General features: G+C 42.3%; 1 long non-coding RNA gene and 1 pseudogene across 2 annotated transcripts; one reads left to right on the top strand and one right to left on the bottom strand.

Annotated features, from left to right (window-relative positions):
• Positions 1-615: 615 nt before the first annotated feature.
• LOC144302170 (large ribosomal subunit protein uL5 pseudogene) lies at positions 616-7,137 on the top strand (annotated as a pseudogene).
• Positions 7,138-7,812: 675 nt separating this feature from the next.
• On the bottom strand, positions 7,813-17,480 carry LOC144302443 (uncharacterized). Of its 2 annotated transcripts, XR_013369289.1 has the most exons (6): positions 17,336-17,480; positions 16,593-16,982; positions 12,068-12,287; positions 11,676-11,758; positions 11,458-11,581; positions 7,813-8,104 (listed from the first exon to the last, which is right to left on the bottom strand). It is a non-coding gene; the product is annotated as an uncharacterized LOC144302443 (long non-coding RNA). The 2 variants fall into 2 exon arrangements; XR_013369288.1 differs by lacking the exon at positions 7,813-8,104 and having other exon boundaries at positions 11,423-11,581; positions 17,336-17,479.
• Between the last annotated feature and the right edge of the window lie 531 nt (positions 17,481-18,011).

Below are 18,011 nucleotides of genomic sequence, written 5' to 3'. Positions count from 1 at the left end.
TCCCATTTCCCTCCAGTTTTACCACCGTTCACTTGGTCGCTTAGGCCCAAACCTAGCTTTTATCCCTACATCATTTATTTCTCTTCCATCCAAACCATGAGCAAGTTATGTCAGCTCCAGTTTTAAGGAGTGTCCAGAATATGTCCATACCCACATCATCTCTTGTTTGTGCGACTGCCATAGACTACTAACTGGTTTCCCCACCTCCATTCTTACTCCCACTAGGGTCTATTCTACTTTTGGCCCCACTAGGTCTCCTGTACCCTGTCTACATTTTCCTTCCAGAAACTATCTCCACTCAAATGCCTGTTACATGTTTATTCCTTTGTCTGTTTCTTATTTTCTCCATTAAAGTGTAGGCTTCATGAAGGCAGGGATCTTCTTGTCTGCTGAGTCATCCCCTCAGTTGAATAAAACGAAATATTTCTTGAATGAAAAAATGGATAATGCTTCTGTGAAAGATGCTGCTAAGAGAATGAGAAGACATATGGCAGATTGGGAGAAAATGTTTGCAAAAGACACTCATTAAAAAAAAAAAAACTATTATCCAAACTATACATAGAACCTTTAAATTTCAACAATAAGAGAAACAACTTGATTTTTAAAATGGGCAAAAGTCCTGAACAATTGTATCACCAAAGAAGACATACAGATATTTTCCCCATTCTCCATCATGGCACAGGATCAGGAGGAAAAAAAAAAAGAGAACCCTATATGGGAAATTTACATCCACAAACTGCCACAATGCCTGTGTTGAGAAAGGAGAGACAAATTGACCCTGGCTGCCAAGGTGGTGGAGCAGCTTACAGGTCAGGCTCCTGTGCCCTCCAAAGCTAGATATGCCATCAGATCCCTTGGCATCAGAAGAAATGAAAAGGCTGCACAGTGGCCAACACAGAAGAAATTCTAGAGATAGTTCTAAAGGCATGAGTGTATGAGTAAAATAACTTCTCAGATGCTGGAAACTTTGGTTTTGAGATCCAAGAATACATTCATCTGGGAATCAAATATGACCCCAGTTTTGGTATCCACAGCCTGGACCCCTACATGGTGCTGAGTAGGCCAAGTTTCAGCACTGCAGACCACAAACACAGGACAATCGGCATTGGGACCACACAGAATTAACAAAGAGGAGGCTCTGTGCTGATTCTAGTAGAAGTATGATGGGATCATCCTTCCTGGAAATGAATGCCTATTACTATCCAAAAGGCCCATAACATTTTTCCAAAAAGAAGAAAAAGAGGAAGAAGAAGAAGAAGAAAAGAAGAAGAAGAAGAAGAAGAAGAAGAAGAAGAAGAAGAAGAAGAAGAAGAAGAAGAAAAGAAGGAATACAGATGGCAGATAAGCACATGAAAAGATGTTGAACATTATATGTCATTAGGGAATTGCAAAATAAAACAAAATATCATGGGGCGCCTCAGTTCGTTCAATGTCTAACTCTTGGTTTTAGCTCAGGTCATGATCTCAGGATGGTGAGATCAAGCCCTGTGTCAGGCTCTGCACTCAGCAGTGTCTGTTTGAGATTGTCTCTCCCTCTGGCCCTCTCCACCCACTCTATCTCTCTAAATAAACAACAACAAAAACCACGAGATATCACTACATACCCATCAGAACGGCCAAACTCCAAAACACTGCCAACACCAAACGTTGACAGGGATGTGTGAAGCAATAGGACCTCTCATTGTTGCTGGTTAGAATGCAAACCGGCACAGCCACTTTGAGAGACAATTTAGTTGTTTCTAATAAAACTGAATAAACTCTTACCATATGATCCAGTCATTGTGATCCTTCGAATTTACCCAGATGAGGGATGCCTGGGTGGCTCAGTGGCTGAGCATCTGCCTTCGGCTCAGGTTGTGATCCTGGGGTCCTGGGATCGAGTCCCACATCGGGCTCCCTGCAGAGAACCTACTTCTCCAACTCCTTCTGCTTCCTTATCTCTTTTTCTGTGTCTCTCATGAATAAATAAAATCTTTAAAAAAAATTTACCCAAATGAGTTTAAACTTAAGCCCACGCACAACTTGCACACAGATGTTTATAGCAGTTTTAGTCATAATTGCCAAAACCTGGAAGCAGCCAAAATGTCCTTCAGTAGGTAAATGCATACATAAGTCAACTCTGGTACTTTAGACAATGGAATTTATTCAGTACTCAAAACAACTGAGCCATCAAGCTGTGAAAAAAATGTGGCAGAACCTTAAATGCATATGACTAAGTGAAAGAAACCAATTTGAAAAGACAACATACTGTTGAGTCCAGCTATATGACATTCTGGAAATGGCTAAGCTATGGAGATAGTTGAAAGGATCAGTGGTTGCCGGGGTGGGGGGCTGGGGGGTGAGATGAACAGGTTGCACACAGAAGGTTTTTAGGGCAGTGAGACTATTTGGTATCATACTATAATGGTGGGCACGTGCCAATATACATTGTCAACACTCAGAGAAGTACACCACCAAGAGTGAACCCTAATGTAAACTATGGACTTTGGGTCATAATGTAAGTTCAACGACAGCAACAATTTACGCTTCTAGTTTGCGATGTTGACGGTAGAGGAGACTATGCATGTGTGGGAGAGAGAGAATGTGGGAACTCTCTGTCCTTTCTGCTCCATTTTACCAAGAACCTAAAACTACTCTAAAAATAAAGTCTATTAAAAAAAGAAGAAGAAGAAGAAGAAGAGGGACACCTGGGTGGCTCAGTCGGTTAGCATCTGCCATCGGCTCAGGACATGATCTTGGGATTCTGGGATTAAGCCCCAAATCAGGCTCCCTGCTCAGCGGGAAGTCTGCTTCTTCCTCTCCCTCTCCCTCTGCTCCTCTCACCCCCGCTTGTGCTCGCTCTCACTCTCTCTCTCTCTCCTCTCTTTAATGAATAAATACAATTGTTTAAAAAATCACAGGAAGAGCATGTATAGAGACCCTGAAGAAAATAATCAGAAGTCTCAAAAATCCTGGTTTGGTACTCTTGTGTGAATGCAATATGTAGTGGGGACACGGAACGGGGAGATGGTACTGCTTCTACAGCTCCAAATAGAAAAATCATAGCTGATTAGTCCAGCTTGGGTTACAAACCTACTTCATGACTGACTCAGGGAATAGACTACAAGAATCCAAGAATTCACTTGCCAGGGACTCTGCTGGTCAGTGGACACCAGTAGGGCCATCCTCAAAGCTGAGGTCATGATACATCCATTATATTGTTATATGACCACTGCTGGGATACCCCAAGTACCTGTCTGCTTCCCATTACCGTGGCCTATGCCATGCCCCCTGGATCTCCTCTCATCATCCAGCTACTAAAAGAGAAGCTCCACAACCCAGCTTGGCCTCAATGGCTGATTTGCAGTTTGATCAATTGGGCTACCCTGTAACAGTTGTTAAATATTTTGATCAGGGCCTCCCAGGTGGCTCAGTGGTAGCGCTGCCATCAGCCCAGGGCCTAATCCTGAAGACCCGGGATCAAGGCTCCCTGCATGGAGTCTGCTTCTCCCTCTGCCTGTGTCTCTGCCTCACTCTCTGTGTGTGTGACTATCATAAAAAAAAAAAAAAAAAAAAAAAAAAACTAAAAAATTTTAAAAAATGTTTGATTGTCACCATCTTGAAATTTTTTTTTAAGATTTATTTATTTACTTGAGGGGTGTGAGGAGTGACAGAGAAAGGAGAGTTTTAAGCATACTGTGCAGAGCACAGAGCCAGACATAGGGCTAGGTCTCACAACCTTACCATCACGACCTGAGCCAAAATCAGGAGTTGACTGATCAACTAACTCTGCCACCAGGCACCTCACCATCTTGAAATTCTTACTACATTTTGTTGTTTTTTAAAAGATTTTTATTTATTTATTTATGACACACACACACACACACACACACAGAGGCAGAGACACAGGCAGAGGGAGAAGCAGGCTCCACGCAGGGAGCCTGACGTGGGACTCAATCCCGGGTCCCCAGGATCACACCCTGGGCTGAAGGCGGCACTAAACCACCGAGCCACCCAGGCTGCCCTCTTACTACATTTTGAACAAGGGCCTTGCATTTTCATTTTCACTAGGCCTCAAGAATTATGCAGCTTGTTTTGATTTTGCCTTTTATCCCTGGAAATGGGGTATTATGATTACATGGTTGAAGTAGGGAGAAAGCTAGAAAAGAACAGAAGTAAATGCTCCACACACTAATATTAAATGTCACTGAACATGTGCACTTGCAATTTGAGGGATAAATGGAGTCATTGGGACAGTTCAAGGGAGGAGGCTCTTAGAATAAGCCCTTAGGGCTCCTGGATGGTGCAGTCAGTTAAGCGACCGACTCTTGATTCTGGCTCAGGTTGTGATCTCAGAGTGGTGATCTCAGGATTGTGATCTCAGGGTTGGGAGATCGAGCCCCATGTTGGGCTCAGCACAGAGTATTTGGGACTCCCTCTTTCTCTTCTTTCCCTTCCTCTCTCTCTCTCTCTAAAATAAATAAATTGTTGAAAAAGAAGAAGTAATAAGCCCTAATACAAAGCTCTAAAAAATACTTTCAGAAATCAGGAGTGGTTGGCGTGGGATTGAATAGGAAGAGGCGTATGAGTTCCTAGTGGTGTTTAATATCTTGATAGAAGTGTATATGCATTTTTCAAAACTCAGCAAATGTACATCTAAGATTTGTGCATTTCATTGTAAATATTATATCAGAAGAAATATTGAACTATAGTTAATGATATGCATGATGAAATATTTAGGGGGAAGTATACTCATGCCTGCAATTTTGATGTTTGAATGCATCAAAAAAATAGATGGCTTAAGATATGCACAAGGGGATGGATATATGGATGATGAAGACAGATAGTAGATGAATATGTATGTGATAGGGTCCGTACAACAGAATAGTGGTAACTCTGGGCGATGAATATATAGGTGTCCACTCTAAAATTCTTTCAACTTCCCCATGTCTGAACTTTTTTGTATTATTTTTTAAAAAGATTTTATTAACTTATTAGATGGAGAGAGAGAAAGAGAAAGAGAGCACAAGCAGGGGGAGTGGCAGGCAGAGGGAGAGGGAGGAGGAAGGCTCCCCACAGAGCAGGGAACACCATGCGGTGGGACACGATTCCCAAGACCCCGGGATCATAACCTGAACTGAGGGCAGATGCTTAACCGACTGAGCCACTCAGGCACTCTGAACTTTTTCATATTAAAAAGTTAAGGAAAAATATTTTCAGAAGAAATAGGCAGCTTCCATTTGTTTTTGAGATTTGTTAAGGTCCCAACATTTTTATGGACTTGACAGTTATTGTGAGACAGAACACCTAAGCAAGTAGCTGAATTGTATTTTGCTTAAATTAAAAACTCAAAGATGCTCTTTTCAGATCTCACAGTCTTAATAAGTTTATGAAGACTGTAAATGGAAGATTGCTTGTGCTCATTTAAAAGCCATTTGTGCCTGTATGAGTCTAAGAATTTGAAGTCCTCAGAATGATCTCTAATGCATGAAGTGTACGCTCTCAGCAGTGTTTTTCCTCTTTTCTTGACGTCAGTTGCCATTTGTAAGGGTTGCCAAGGTAATGACCAGACACATCTAAAGACAAGCCTACAAGAAAGGACAGCATACTTATTTTTTCCCTTTTAACATCAAATATATTTAAAATTCATAACACATTCAGTTTGATGAAATTCTACTTCACAGAGAACCAAACTTCACAGTACAGAAAAGAACTCTCCCCTGCCTTGTCCTTGCAGCTCTGCCTTAAAAGACTGGATTTGTTCAAAAACTGCACATAGACGTTTATATACACCACAGTTGTTGGTTTTTTCTGGGGAAAAAATGCGAGGTGCGGCTGTATTTCATAAAATCACACTGGTAAAGTCAACAGAAAGATCTAGTTTGCCTCAAAGGCAGGCATGGAAAAAATTGGGACTATTCAAAAAAGAAATATTTCATGTTCCCTGTAAAGTAGTTGATTTTTGAAAATTACTTAAGAAATAATACTTGGGGTTATCAAATCAACATCGTTAATTACTAATAGGATAGACTTGTCACATCACTCTAACTCTAAATTTAGTATCAACACAAGTGTAAGTTTTACAACTTTACACATTAACAAATATGCTTTTGTTTTGTGGCAGCAATAAATAAACCATTCTGGATTGAGGAGAAACCCCATCACAGTTAAAGTGAATTTCATTCTGTTTTGAAATGCACTCAATCTAATATTAGAAAACCAAGCTCTCCCATGCACTTCAATATTCTATTTCTGCTGGTGGCTCTTCCATTTCAAAACAAGTTCTTACTATTATATACTCTTAAGTATGTATGTTTTGGTGTCATTGAAATTCATATATTTATATTTCAAATGAAATTAAATACATTGAGCAAAAGTTGTTTTCTAAGGAAATCCTTTGCAAAATGCAGAAGTCGTTTTTTGTCTGAACAAACATTTGAAAAATGTTTACATGCAATACAGAGACTTTTTGTTCTTGAGCATACTTGCCTCTCTAGGATGCCAAACATTAGAGGATCAGAAATATATCTTGTCCTCAAACACCCTTAGATTCTCTTAATAGTCCATTGTGAATTTGATAATCAAATATATTTACCTTTTTTTTTTTTAGACAATTTCTAATTTACAGCCTGAACCACTTTTTGAGGAGAAGATTCCATAACCTTGGTACCCAGTGTGTCAGATGGCAGTGGACCTCTTTTCAAACTTTAAATCATGTGCCCTTTTGGTATGGAGTTTGATGGAAAATTCTGTTTCCATTCACACGGCCCACTTCTTTCTTCCCTTCATGGGGCTGAGTCATAGGGCTTTCCTGAGTTTCTGCCACAGCCCCACGACTGAGAGTCCAAACCCCTGCAGGTCATTCTCTCTCCTTTGGTCATTTTGGAATTTCTGCTTTGGAGCTCCCCAGCTCCATTATGTCTTCCTTGAGAGTCAACGCCATTTCACAGAGTGCGCAAATGGATTTCAGTTTGATTCTTAAAACAAATAAGTGGATTGATAAATGTTGAATGGTAACATCTTCATGGGGTGGAGACTGCTGGTTTGGGAAATGGGGAGGGGAGGGGGAAAGTACCTCCCTGGATTGGGTTAGCATTCTCAAATTTTCTGAACCTCTTTTTTGCTTGAATTTTAAGGGTGAAAAACATCTGTAAATGAATCCCTTATGGGCAACTCTATGACAGTTAATCAGTCAATGACTATTGATTGAGCCACTGCTTTGGTGCCTGGCACCACACCGGGATATTACGGCATTGTGCCTTCCTGTGATTTTCCCAAGTATCAAGCTTCAGAGCCTATGGAAAGGAGACCAGTATGACTCTGAAGCAGGCACAATCTGCCCATCCCTAGGTGCCTATCCCTTACAAATTCTCTTTGGCTTTAGGTTCATTTTTCTAGCTCTTCTTGCAGTGACCTGCCCAGGCCTCCTGTCTTGCTTCATCAGCACCAGCTCTGCACTTCCACAGCCCACTTGCCTCACTTGCCTGGTTCTTAATTCTGGCGGGCTTTCCTACTAAGAGAGTCTCTCCCCATTTGCCCCAGACTCAAGCTCACCTTCCTGCTCCATCCCAGCCTTCTACCCAAAGGAAAAGATGAGACTTTTTAGCTTTTACCAGATAGACTTGGAAAGGGGAGGGGAAGTTCCTGACTGTAACTCAGAGCATTAATACTGGCGGCAATGCAGTTGAGAGCTGAGTGAACTTGGGCAAATTATTAACAATTCTGAATCTGTCTTCTTTTCAGTGAAATAGGAATGATAGTGCTGACTTCCTTGGGTTATTGGCGGGATTAAGTAAGACAATATACAGAAAGAACCTTATGCATAACAGGCTATTAAAAATATGGTTGCCATTATTACTTTGAGATTATTTCTGAATTATTGTGTGTAGTATTTCTGTGGAAGCCTGAGCCCAGGTTTAAAAACAACAAGAAGATAATAACAAGGAAATAAATCCATTTGGCCCATAGAAGTTTAGAGTGGAAGTGAAGAAATGGCCCATAGCCACTCTATTTATCCAAGCTTCTCGTTTTTACGCATACTCATTTATGAAATGCTTTCTATTTGCCAGGTGTTGTGCTGGTAATAGCTGAGTAGACAGATGTTCCTCTCCTCCGGACTTGCAATCTAGTCAAGGAGATAAACATGTAAATAACCATCTAGCGATTTATAACAAATATTAAAAGGGTCAAATTGCTGTGAGAAGCCCTTGACTCTGCCTGGAAAGGTCTGGAAAGACCAATCCCTGTTTTCAGTTCCCTGTAGAAGCAGCAAGGCTAAGAGGAAAGCTTTTACACCGTTGATCTAGCCAGGATTGAAAACTGTGGCCTGTGGGTTATATCAGGACCACAAACTTGTTTTGTTTGGTTCATACAGGTTCTTTTTAAAGATTTATTTATATTTAAAGAGAGAGAGAGTGCACGTGTGTGCAGTGGGGAGGGGCAGAGGGAGAGGGAGGGAGAGAATACGGCGCACACTCTCCACTGAGCACAGAGCCCAGTGCAGCAGAGCTGCTCTCAAAACCCTGAGTTGATGACCTGAGCCAAAAATCAAAAGCTGGACGCTTAACCGACTGAGGCACTCAGGCACCCCGGTCCCTACAGGGTTTTAAAAATCAAGATAATCTCACATAATCCAGGATTATGGATTTTCTGAAAAATTTTAAGATCTGGAAATTCTGGACCCAAATCAACTGGATCTAGACTAGTGTTTTCAGTTTGTTTTATAACCAAACCACTGGACCCATCCGTTTAACTTACTTACCTGTTGTAGGCATTTGAGATTTCAATGTTTCAACCAGGCACACTTGGGTCCAAATCTTAGTTTTACCATAGACTAATTGTATTGCCTTCAGCAGTTGACTCTCCATTACCTGCATCTTAAATGGGATCCATACCACCACCTTTTCCTCTTACACAAAGTGGACTCCAAGAGAGCATGGATTTGAGCAGCATTTTTCAGAATGTGGTCAACAAAGTGTTTGTCAATATCACCAATAACAATGCTTATAAAATTTACCTGCATATGGGTCACCGGGTTTTCTATAGACTGTGCTCTTTCTCTTTTTTTAAGGTTTTATTTATTTATTCATGAGAGACAGAGAGAGAGAGGCAGAGATCTAGTCAGAGGGAGAAGTGGGACTGGATCCCAGGACCCTGGGATCATGCCCTGAGCCATCCAGGTGCCCCAACAGTACTCTTTCAAAGTCATAGAGCTGTGTGATCCAACACAATCCAATACAGTAGTCACCAGTCATATGTGACTCTAAATTATTTAAAATTTAGTTCCTCAGTCAGAATAGTCACATTTTAAATGCTTAATAGCCATATGTGCCTTATGACCACTTTACTGGACAGTGCAGCTATAGAACATTTTCATCACCATTGGAAATATCTATTAGATAGTGCTGGAGACAACACTAATGAGTCCACCTGTGATCACCTGATTATCTTGGGGATGTAATTTTGCTTGATCTGTTATGTTTTATTAATTAGGGTCCCAAGTCTTTAAAAAGGTAGACGTAAAAAAAAATAAAATAAAATAAAATAAAATAAAAAGGTAGACGTTAATGGAGAACAAACTGACAGTTGCCAGAGGGGAGTGGGGTGGAGTATGAGCAAAATGGGTGAAGGAATGTAGGAGGTAAACGCTTCCAGTTATAGAATGAAAAAATCACAGGGATAAAAGGTACAGCATAGGGAATATAGTGAATGGTATTGAAATAGTGTTGTCGGTGACAGATGGTAGCCCCTCTGTGGTGAGCACAGCATGACATATAGAGTTGTCAAACCACTGTGCTGTACACTTGAAATCATTGTGACATTGTGTATTGACTACATTTTTTTTAGAAAACTCAAGAAAGTAGATAATGTCTACAAGATTGTTACATCAAAATTGTTTCTATCCTATAGAGATAAAGATGATTTATGTCCAACAGAAAATAACCCTAAATGTTTGGTTTTATTGTTCTGTAGAGCATTAGCCAGTTTTCTATTCTCTCTCTTTTTTAAAAAAGATTTTATTTATTTATTCATGAGAGATGCACAGAGAGGCAGAGACACAGGGAGAGGGAGAAGCAGTCTCTCCACAGGGACCCCGATGCAGGACTCAATCCCAGGACCCTAGGATCACAACCTGAGCCAAAGGCAGACGCTTAACCACTGAGCCACCCAGGCATCCCCAAGTTTTCTATTCTCTATCTTTGCAATCTCATCCAGCATTCTTTTCTTCTGCTGGTCACACACACACACACACACACACACACACACACAGTCTTGTATCCTCTCCTCTGAACCAGCTGGTTCCCTCATAAATGAGGTAAGTAAATCTTCAACATTGTATGTTTGTATAGAGATCATGTTTCTAACTTTTAAAAATTTGTACTGTGACAGGGTCAAACTTTAAATTTATACTTTTGGCAAATGATTTAACCTATGAAGCCTCAGTTTACTCATTTATAAAATAAGGAATAATTTCTAAAACAGGGACTTTCCTCATTGGGTTCTCGAGATTTAAATGGGACAACAAATATTAAACAACATAATTCTTGGTATGTTAAAATGGGTAGATGAATGTTAGGTGTTCTTGGTGTGTTAAAATGGGTCGATAAATGTTAGGTGTTCATTATTTAAGGAGGCTTTCTCAACAGTATTCCTAGATGTCTAAGCATCTCAGTTCTTACTCTCATGTAGTTTCATTCAAAGGGTGGAAGTTCCAAATGTATTCTAGTCACAATGCCTGTATCTCCCGACTTTGGCTTCACTCCATGTGCACTCAGCACCTTTTCATCCTTTGTGCAACAATAGGAGAAGTTTTCTGGCCCATATCTGGCTTCAAATTTTGAAAGAAAGTCTTCCAGGCCGAGAACAACTAAAAATCTGATGCCCTGCTCTGCTCTCCCTCCGCCTTCTACTCTTTCCTGCCAGCAGAAGTCACTGACTCTCGGGCTTCCTGCCTTGTACTATAAACACTTCTTCCAGCTGCTGCCTGTGTTCACTCAAGGTTTAACTATTTAATTGCTAGCGACCCTTTTTCCAGAGCAATGCACATACAACATTCGTATCCTCTAGGTTGGAGAATTGTTCACAGGATCTCTCTTCCCATTCCCTGAAGCCTCTTTATGCATTCCACTATGACCATTTGTACCAGTCATATGTAAAAGTAAATTTTTGTTGTTGCTGATTCTGGGAATGATACCAAAAATTATTTTCCTATAGCTCAGCTTATCAAGGATCTTCAATGTGTGTAACACTGTAATTTATCTATCCTATAAGGAACGAAACAACAAGGAAAAGTGAGAGGAAGATTTTGTTCTCCATTTTTCAAAGTTTATACAAGCAGACTAAGAAAACTCAATCTAGAGTATAACTTGACAGGGCCTTGGCACAGCAGCACAGTTCAGATTTGCAATAAAGATAATAAAGACAGTGTTGAGTTTAGAGAGAGAATAAAATAGAGATGTCCAGGAGAGATCAACTGACCATTAAAACAGAGCTTTATAGAGTGGCTCTCCAAGGTCCACAGGGTAGCTCTCAGCTTTATGGGCTCCAAAACTCCATTTTTGGTTTAAACATTAGAATCTTATAAGGAAGTTTGCTCAGATATCTGCAAATTGAAGGATAATATGTTTTAATTTCAGTGATACTGGAGTGGAAAGAGGTAAGGAAAGCTTGAATTCAGTTTGAAGCTAAATACTCACATCCTGCCTTTGACTCACAGCACTTCGTGTTAACACTTACTTTCATCACAGAACTTATATTCTACTTACATTTTGAGTTGTACCTGAAAATAAACAAGCTGTCCTCAATGCATCGTCAAATGGCAATACTTCTTCTTAGAATATTAATAATAGACAAATATCTAGGTATTAGGTCAATTTCAGGTGTATCAACCTCAATCCTGCATTTCCCAGCTATAAAACTTGGGGCAAGTTACTTAAGCTCCCTGTGCCGTTTCCTCATCAGGTAGGGATTGTTGTGAGGGTTAAATGAATCAATACGTGAGGAGCACTTAGTGTCTGCTACCATGCAAGCACTCAGTGTTAACTGTGTTAGTTTTATTGTTATTATTCTTCTTATTAAGTCATTTTACCTGCAATCACTCAGTGTGCTCAGATTGTGACTTTTGAACATTTGTATAGAAGTTAGCATACTGTGGGGATCCCTGGGTGGCGCAGCAGTTTGGCGCCTGCCTTTGGCCCAGGGCGCGATCCTGGAGACCCGGGATCGAATCCCACGTCGGGCTCCCGATACATGGAGCCTGCTTCTTCCTCTGCCTATGTCTCTGCCTCTCTCTCTCTCTCTCTGTGTGACTATCATAAATCAATAAAAAAAAATTAAAAAAAAAGAAGTTAGCATACTGTAACTATGATTGGGGGTATTCAATATCAGGCTGTCATCCTGAGTAAAGGCAATGGAGTCAGTCTCACGTTTTTAAATAGAGAAGCAAAGCTTGAAGGGGTAATTTTATTATAGTTTTATTATTTTAAAATGTGACAATTCTAAAGTCTATTCTCTAGTAAAAACCAAGTTCTAAACCAAATGTTAACTCTATGTATTCGCCTGCTAGGGTTGCCTCAACAGAATACCATAGATTGGAGAGCTAAAACAAAAGAAATTTGTTTTTTCCTCTCCACAGTTGTGAGGCATGGAAGTCCAAGATTAAGATGCTGTCAACGCAGGTTTCTGATAAGACCTCTGGATGGCCACCCCTGTGCTATTTCCTCACCTAACCCTCTCCCTGCACTCACACAACTCTGGTGGTCTCTTTACCTTCTTACAGGGGCACCAGTCCTCTTGGATTAGGACTCTACCCTTACGACCTCCTGTAGCCTTAATTACTTCCTATAGGTCCTATCTCCAAAGAGTGTCTCACTGAGGTTTAGAGCTTCAACATATGAATGGGAGGAGGGGGTGTCTCACTTCACAACACTCTGCCTCAGTCCCTTGCTTAGCAACTAACTTTTAAGGTCTCCTCACTGGTTTCAGAGATGCTCCAACCTGAATCATGGTGTCTAAGGATTAATTCCCACCATGCTACCACTTCCCCATAAACTCCTTCCATGTCTTTTTTTTTTTTTTAAGATTTTATTTATTTATTCATGAGAGAGAGAGAGGCAGAGACACAGGCAGAGGGAGAAGCAGGCTCCATGCAGGGAGCCCGATGCAGGACTCGATCCCAGGAATCCAGGACTACGCCCCCAGCCAAAGGTAGGCACTAAACCGCTGAGCCACTAGGGTGTCCCTCCTTCCATGTCTTAAGCAAAATGCATCACACGTTGTTTCGTTGTTTTGCTTGAGGTGTATTTGGTTTTTGTCTGTACTCGTAGAGCTCCCTGCTCCTAGAATGTCTTTCTCCATCCTGCATGTCCTCATCACACCTACATCTCAGAATCCCGCCCAGATGCAGCTTCTGCCAGGAAGCCTGTCCCAATCCTCCCCAATGGGAATCCCTCTTTTCTCAGCGGAGCTCTCAAAGCATGATGTCTGTTTTTCTCATAACTTTATGTTTTCTCCATTTTATACCAGCCCATGCCTCAGCTCCTCTATGAGTTGCTTGGAGACCAGGTAGTTCTGGTTCACCTGCCATAATCCTTCCCCACTACAGAGCCTTATTCTACATAGATGCTACCAAAATTAAAAAAAAAAAAAAGTGTTGAGTTAAATGTTGGTTGCATGCCAATGACAACCAGGTAGGGGTAGCAGGAAGAATAAACGCCAAACTTGAGCTGTGGTTATTCATAATGGAGTGGAATTTCAGATGTCTTCAAACATATTTTAAGAGGTAGGTTGGGGAGGCCTGGGTGGCTCAGCGGTTGAGCATCAGGGCATGATCCTGGGGTCCTGGGATTGAGTCCCACCTCAGCTTCCCCACAGGGAGCCTGCTTCTGCCTTTGCCTGTGTCTTTGCCTCTCTCTGTGGGTCTCTTACGAATAAGTAGATAAAAATTTCAAAAATAAAATAAAAGAAGTAGGTGGGAAAGAAAAGATTGATGTCAATAAGCATTACACCGAAAATGAGTTGTCTGTGTGACCAACGTAGTGAAGAAGGAGGGCTTTGGCAGCACCTGACAGAGGTATGTACATTTGCAGAAGTGTCCATCCTAAAAAATAATTCACAGGGGACACCTGGGTGGCTCAGTGGTTGAGCGTCTGCCTTGGGCTCAGGGAGTAATCCTGGGTCAGGGGATCAAGTCCCACATTGGGCTCCCTGCACGGAGCCTGCTTCTCCATCTTTCTATGTCTCTGCCCCTCTCTCTGTGTCTCTCATGAATAAATAAATAAATCTTTTTTAAAAATAAAAATAATTCACAAATTTGCAGAATGATTTGATTACTTAAAACATGTGTATGTATAACTGATAACAAATGCCTTATACTTACTTCTCGGTGGTATTGAGAAATTTTTAAGTATTTGTAATGCAATCCATTTTGAAATATAATTTTTACCATAAATTGAGCTCTCAACTCATCATATTTTTCTCTTTTGGTCTTTACCACCAAATGGAAAGCTATCCCAGAGTTCCAGAGAAAAAACAGAGATTATTTTTGAAATTAAAGAAAATAAAATCTTTCAGTGATAACTGGAGAACATACATTTTAGTAGGGTAAATAATAATATGAGGGACAGAAGTAAGTAAAATCGATTTCAGAACCTACCTTCAGGCTCTTACACATACCTTTAGGATTACCTACACAAAGCTGAATTACACACATGCACAAACCCCTCCTACAAGAGAAGCCCGAGATATTTATGCTCATTATACTTAACGACGCATATGTGTAGAACCTAAAACTACGGTTGGTTACTTTTACTCTGCTTTGAACACAACACAGAAATGAGTCCAGAGAAAACATAAAGTGTGCGTTCCCAGAGTCCAATCCTGCCATCAGACACAGTGAATGTTGTCCTCTGGGAGAGAAGCAAGCCATTTAAATTCAGAGGACAGATCCTCAACACTGGCAAGCTATTTTTAGCTCAAGCTGTAGCTTAATTTGGAATCCAACCAGTTGAGGTCTTGCCTTTTTCCTTGGATTGATTTTTTTTTTTTTAATGGCAGGAGATATCTATACATATGGAAGAGGAGTTCTCCAAAAGTAGCATTTTAAATGTTCTTGAAGAATATGTATTCTAAAACTGGTTTTAAAAATGTTCACATTAGATCTTTGAAAATTTGTGTTTATCTGTACACTGTTGTTGTTTTTGAATTCACGGTGTATGGCCTTAGGGGAAAAAAAAAAAAAAACAAGAAAAAGGCTCTTAATTGGCTTATTCAATCACAGTTCTGGAAGGGGTGCCAACCTGCAGCTACCTGATAGAACAGCAACACTGCCTTGATGCCAGGTGCCTGGCCTGGGAGGCCTGACCGAAATAAAGATGTGGGGGAGTTTATTGGCTTCCAGGAAACTGTGCTTCTCATGCTCAAAAGGATGTTCCTGGGCTTAACGGGTAGCCAGAGAGTCTGTCTGCCCAGACAACTTGGCTGCTCTAAGAATTCCTGCTCCTGGGAACCCCGGGTGGCTCAGTGGTTTAGCACCTGCATTCGGCCCAGGGTGTGATCCTGGAGTCCTGGGATCGAGTCCCATATCGGGCTCCCTGCATGGAGCGTGCCTCTCCCTCTGCCTCTGCTTCTGTCTCTGCCTCTCTGTCTCATGAATAAAGTCTTAAAAAAAAAAAAAAAAAAAAGAATTCCTGCTCCTGGCTGTCCGTCAGAGTAGTCTAGATTCAAAGTGTAATTAATTAAAATTAAGCAAAATTAAAAATTAATTTCCTCAGTCACACTAGCCGCCTTTCAAGTGTGCAGCGGCCACATGTGGCCAGCGGGCTACTGTAACAGACAGTACGGGGAGCCTTTCCATCACGACAGAAAACTGTATTGGACAGAACTGGTCCAGTGACAAAATAACATTAATCGGTTTCGGGAAAAGCACTGGGTAGGGAGTCAAGAGACCCAGAATTTGGTCCTGTTCCAGCTTCTAAGCACATAATGCTTACCATGTACCAAGTATTTTAAGCACTTCATAAATATTATTTAATCCCTTGGGATCCCTGGGTGGCTCAGCGGTTTAGCGCCGCCTGCAGCCCGGGGTGTGATCCTGGAGACCCGGGATCGAGTCCCACGTCGGGCTCCCTGCATGGAGCCTGCTTCTCCCTCTGCCTGTGTCTCTGCCTCTCTCTCTCTCTCTCTCTCTCTCTCTCTCTCCCTGTGTCTCATGAATAAATAAATAAAATCTTTAAAAAATGTATTATTTAATCCCTACAATAGCTCCGTGAGCTGCTACCCTTATCCCCGTTTTCCACACGGGGAGACTGAGGCCAGAGACACTGATGTGGAGGCGGCTGAGCCAGTGAGCGCGGAGCCTGGGCGGGAAGGCAGGGACGTCCACGTGGGTTAGGGACGCGGCCCCGCGCCCCGCATCCCATCTGGAGAGCCGCGAAGGTCCGCCGGGGCCCCCTCGGGGCGGCAGCGGGCCGGGGGCGGGGAGCCGGGCAAGCGCAGCCCCGCGGCCCCCCCAGGCCCGAGAGGCCGTCCGGGCCGCAGCCGCTGCACCGCGGAGCCCGCGGGCTTCCTGAGAGCCCACCCGGGGAGGGGCTCCGCGGGGGGGGGGGGGCACTTACCTGGGGCTCTGCGGCTGGGGGAGGGCACTGACGGGGAGCTCGGAGGCTGTGCGTGAGCAGGACCTCCGGGAAACACATCTGCCCTTCCTCCGGCACTTTTCTGCCGCGTTTGCCCAGATTCGTGTCTCCTGGGCAACCAGTGCACGTGCCTACGTCACAGTTAAAAAATGGAACACGGGCTAACATCTGTAAACGTGGACCGAGAATACTTTGGGTTTGAGTCTATGCCCAGCTTCCGCGGGGGGGACGGTCGAGGTCGCGCCCGTGTCACAATGGGAGTGTGTGCGAGGTTCTCACAGACTCAGCCAGGGCGCGCGGGCACGTCTGCTCGGGACTTGACTTCAGGGGCTCTGCTTCGGAAGCGGATTGTCAGCCCTGAAAGTGGGAAACCTTGTTAAAGAAAAAAAGAAAAAAAATTTTTTTTAAAGAAAGAAAGGAGCAAATAGGAACCCCATTCTGAAGAGGCTTCTTCTCGTCCTCTCACTTTTCTGCCGTGGGTTTTCCCCAAGGCTTGGGCCGAGTTGCCTTCTTTGCAGCAAATTCATTCTATTGCATGGGGGTAACCACCTCTTGGGTAGCTGGGGCCAATGCACACAGGAGGTCAACAGGCGATAGATACCCTGTTCAGGCCTTGGACCTGAATACTAGGAACAGAGAGAACGACCCAACAAGGGCAGTGGCTCAGGAGAGTGAGTGATCCTACAGAGGCGCCCTAATACCGTGGTTGCAAACTGGGTACCTACGCTGCTTAGCAGAGCAACAGAATCCTCTTCAAGTAGCAGGTGCATGTCGAGTCACTTGTGTGGAGATATATGCCTCCGGTGATCATGGCTTGATAATATCAGCCACTGGGATTCTCCAGCTCCCTCTGTTCACTCTAGTTGCTGCTCCCCATGCTACTTCGCTTATCATTTGCTCTCCCTAAGATCTGTCCACAGAGAATGCAAATAAATACCCAGTTTATTTGGCAGTTTGACTCCACCTTCTAAAATAATGGTCATTCTGATTTTACAAATTGACCTCTTTTGGTTAAACCAACTATGTCCCCCCAAAACATATCTGAGATATGCTAGATAATTAAATTTCTATATGATGAATTTTATACATACACACACACACACAGTCATGCACACACACATGTATCTCAGGTCCTAGATCTGGAATCACTCATTTCTGTAAGGAGCCTTGGCTTCTTGAGTGGGAAATGGTATTTAAAGGCCACAATCTGTGCTGTCATTACATCTAGGCCTTTTCAGTGGTCAGAGCTATAAAATACGTATTTCTGGAAATTAAAAAAATCACAGGCTCCTACTGATATTTCCAATTCAAATTTAACATTACAAGGGAGATATATATACTACTGTGGGAAAACTTGATTCCTAACAACATTAACATAGTTAACATTTGCTTTATCCTGCA

Source organism: Canis aureus, chromosome 31, assembly GCF_053574225.1.
Source record: "Canis aureus isolate CA01 chromosome 31, VMU_Caureus_v.1.0, whole genome shotgun sequence".
NCBI lineage: Eukaryota > Metazoa > Chordata > Mammalia > Carnivora > Canidae > Canis > Canis aureus.
The sequence above is the reverse complement of the archived record's forward strand: the minus strand, read 5'-3'. Positions and strand labels throughout refer to the sequence as shown.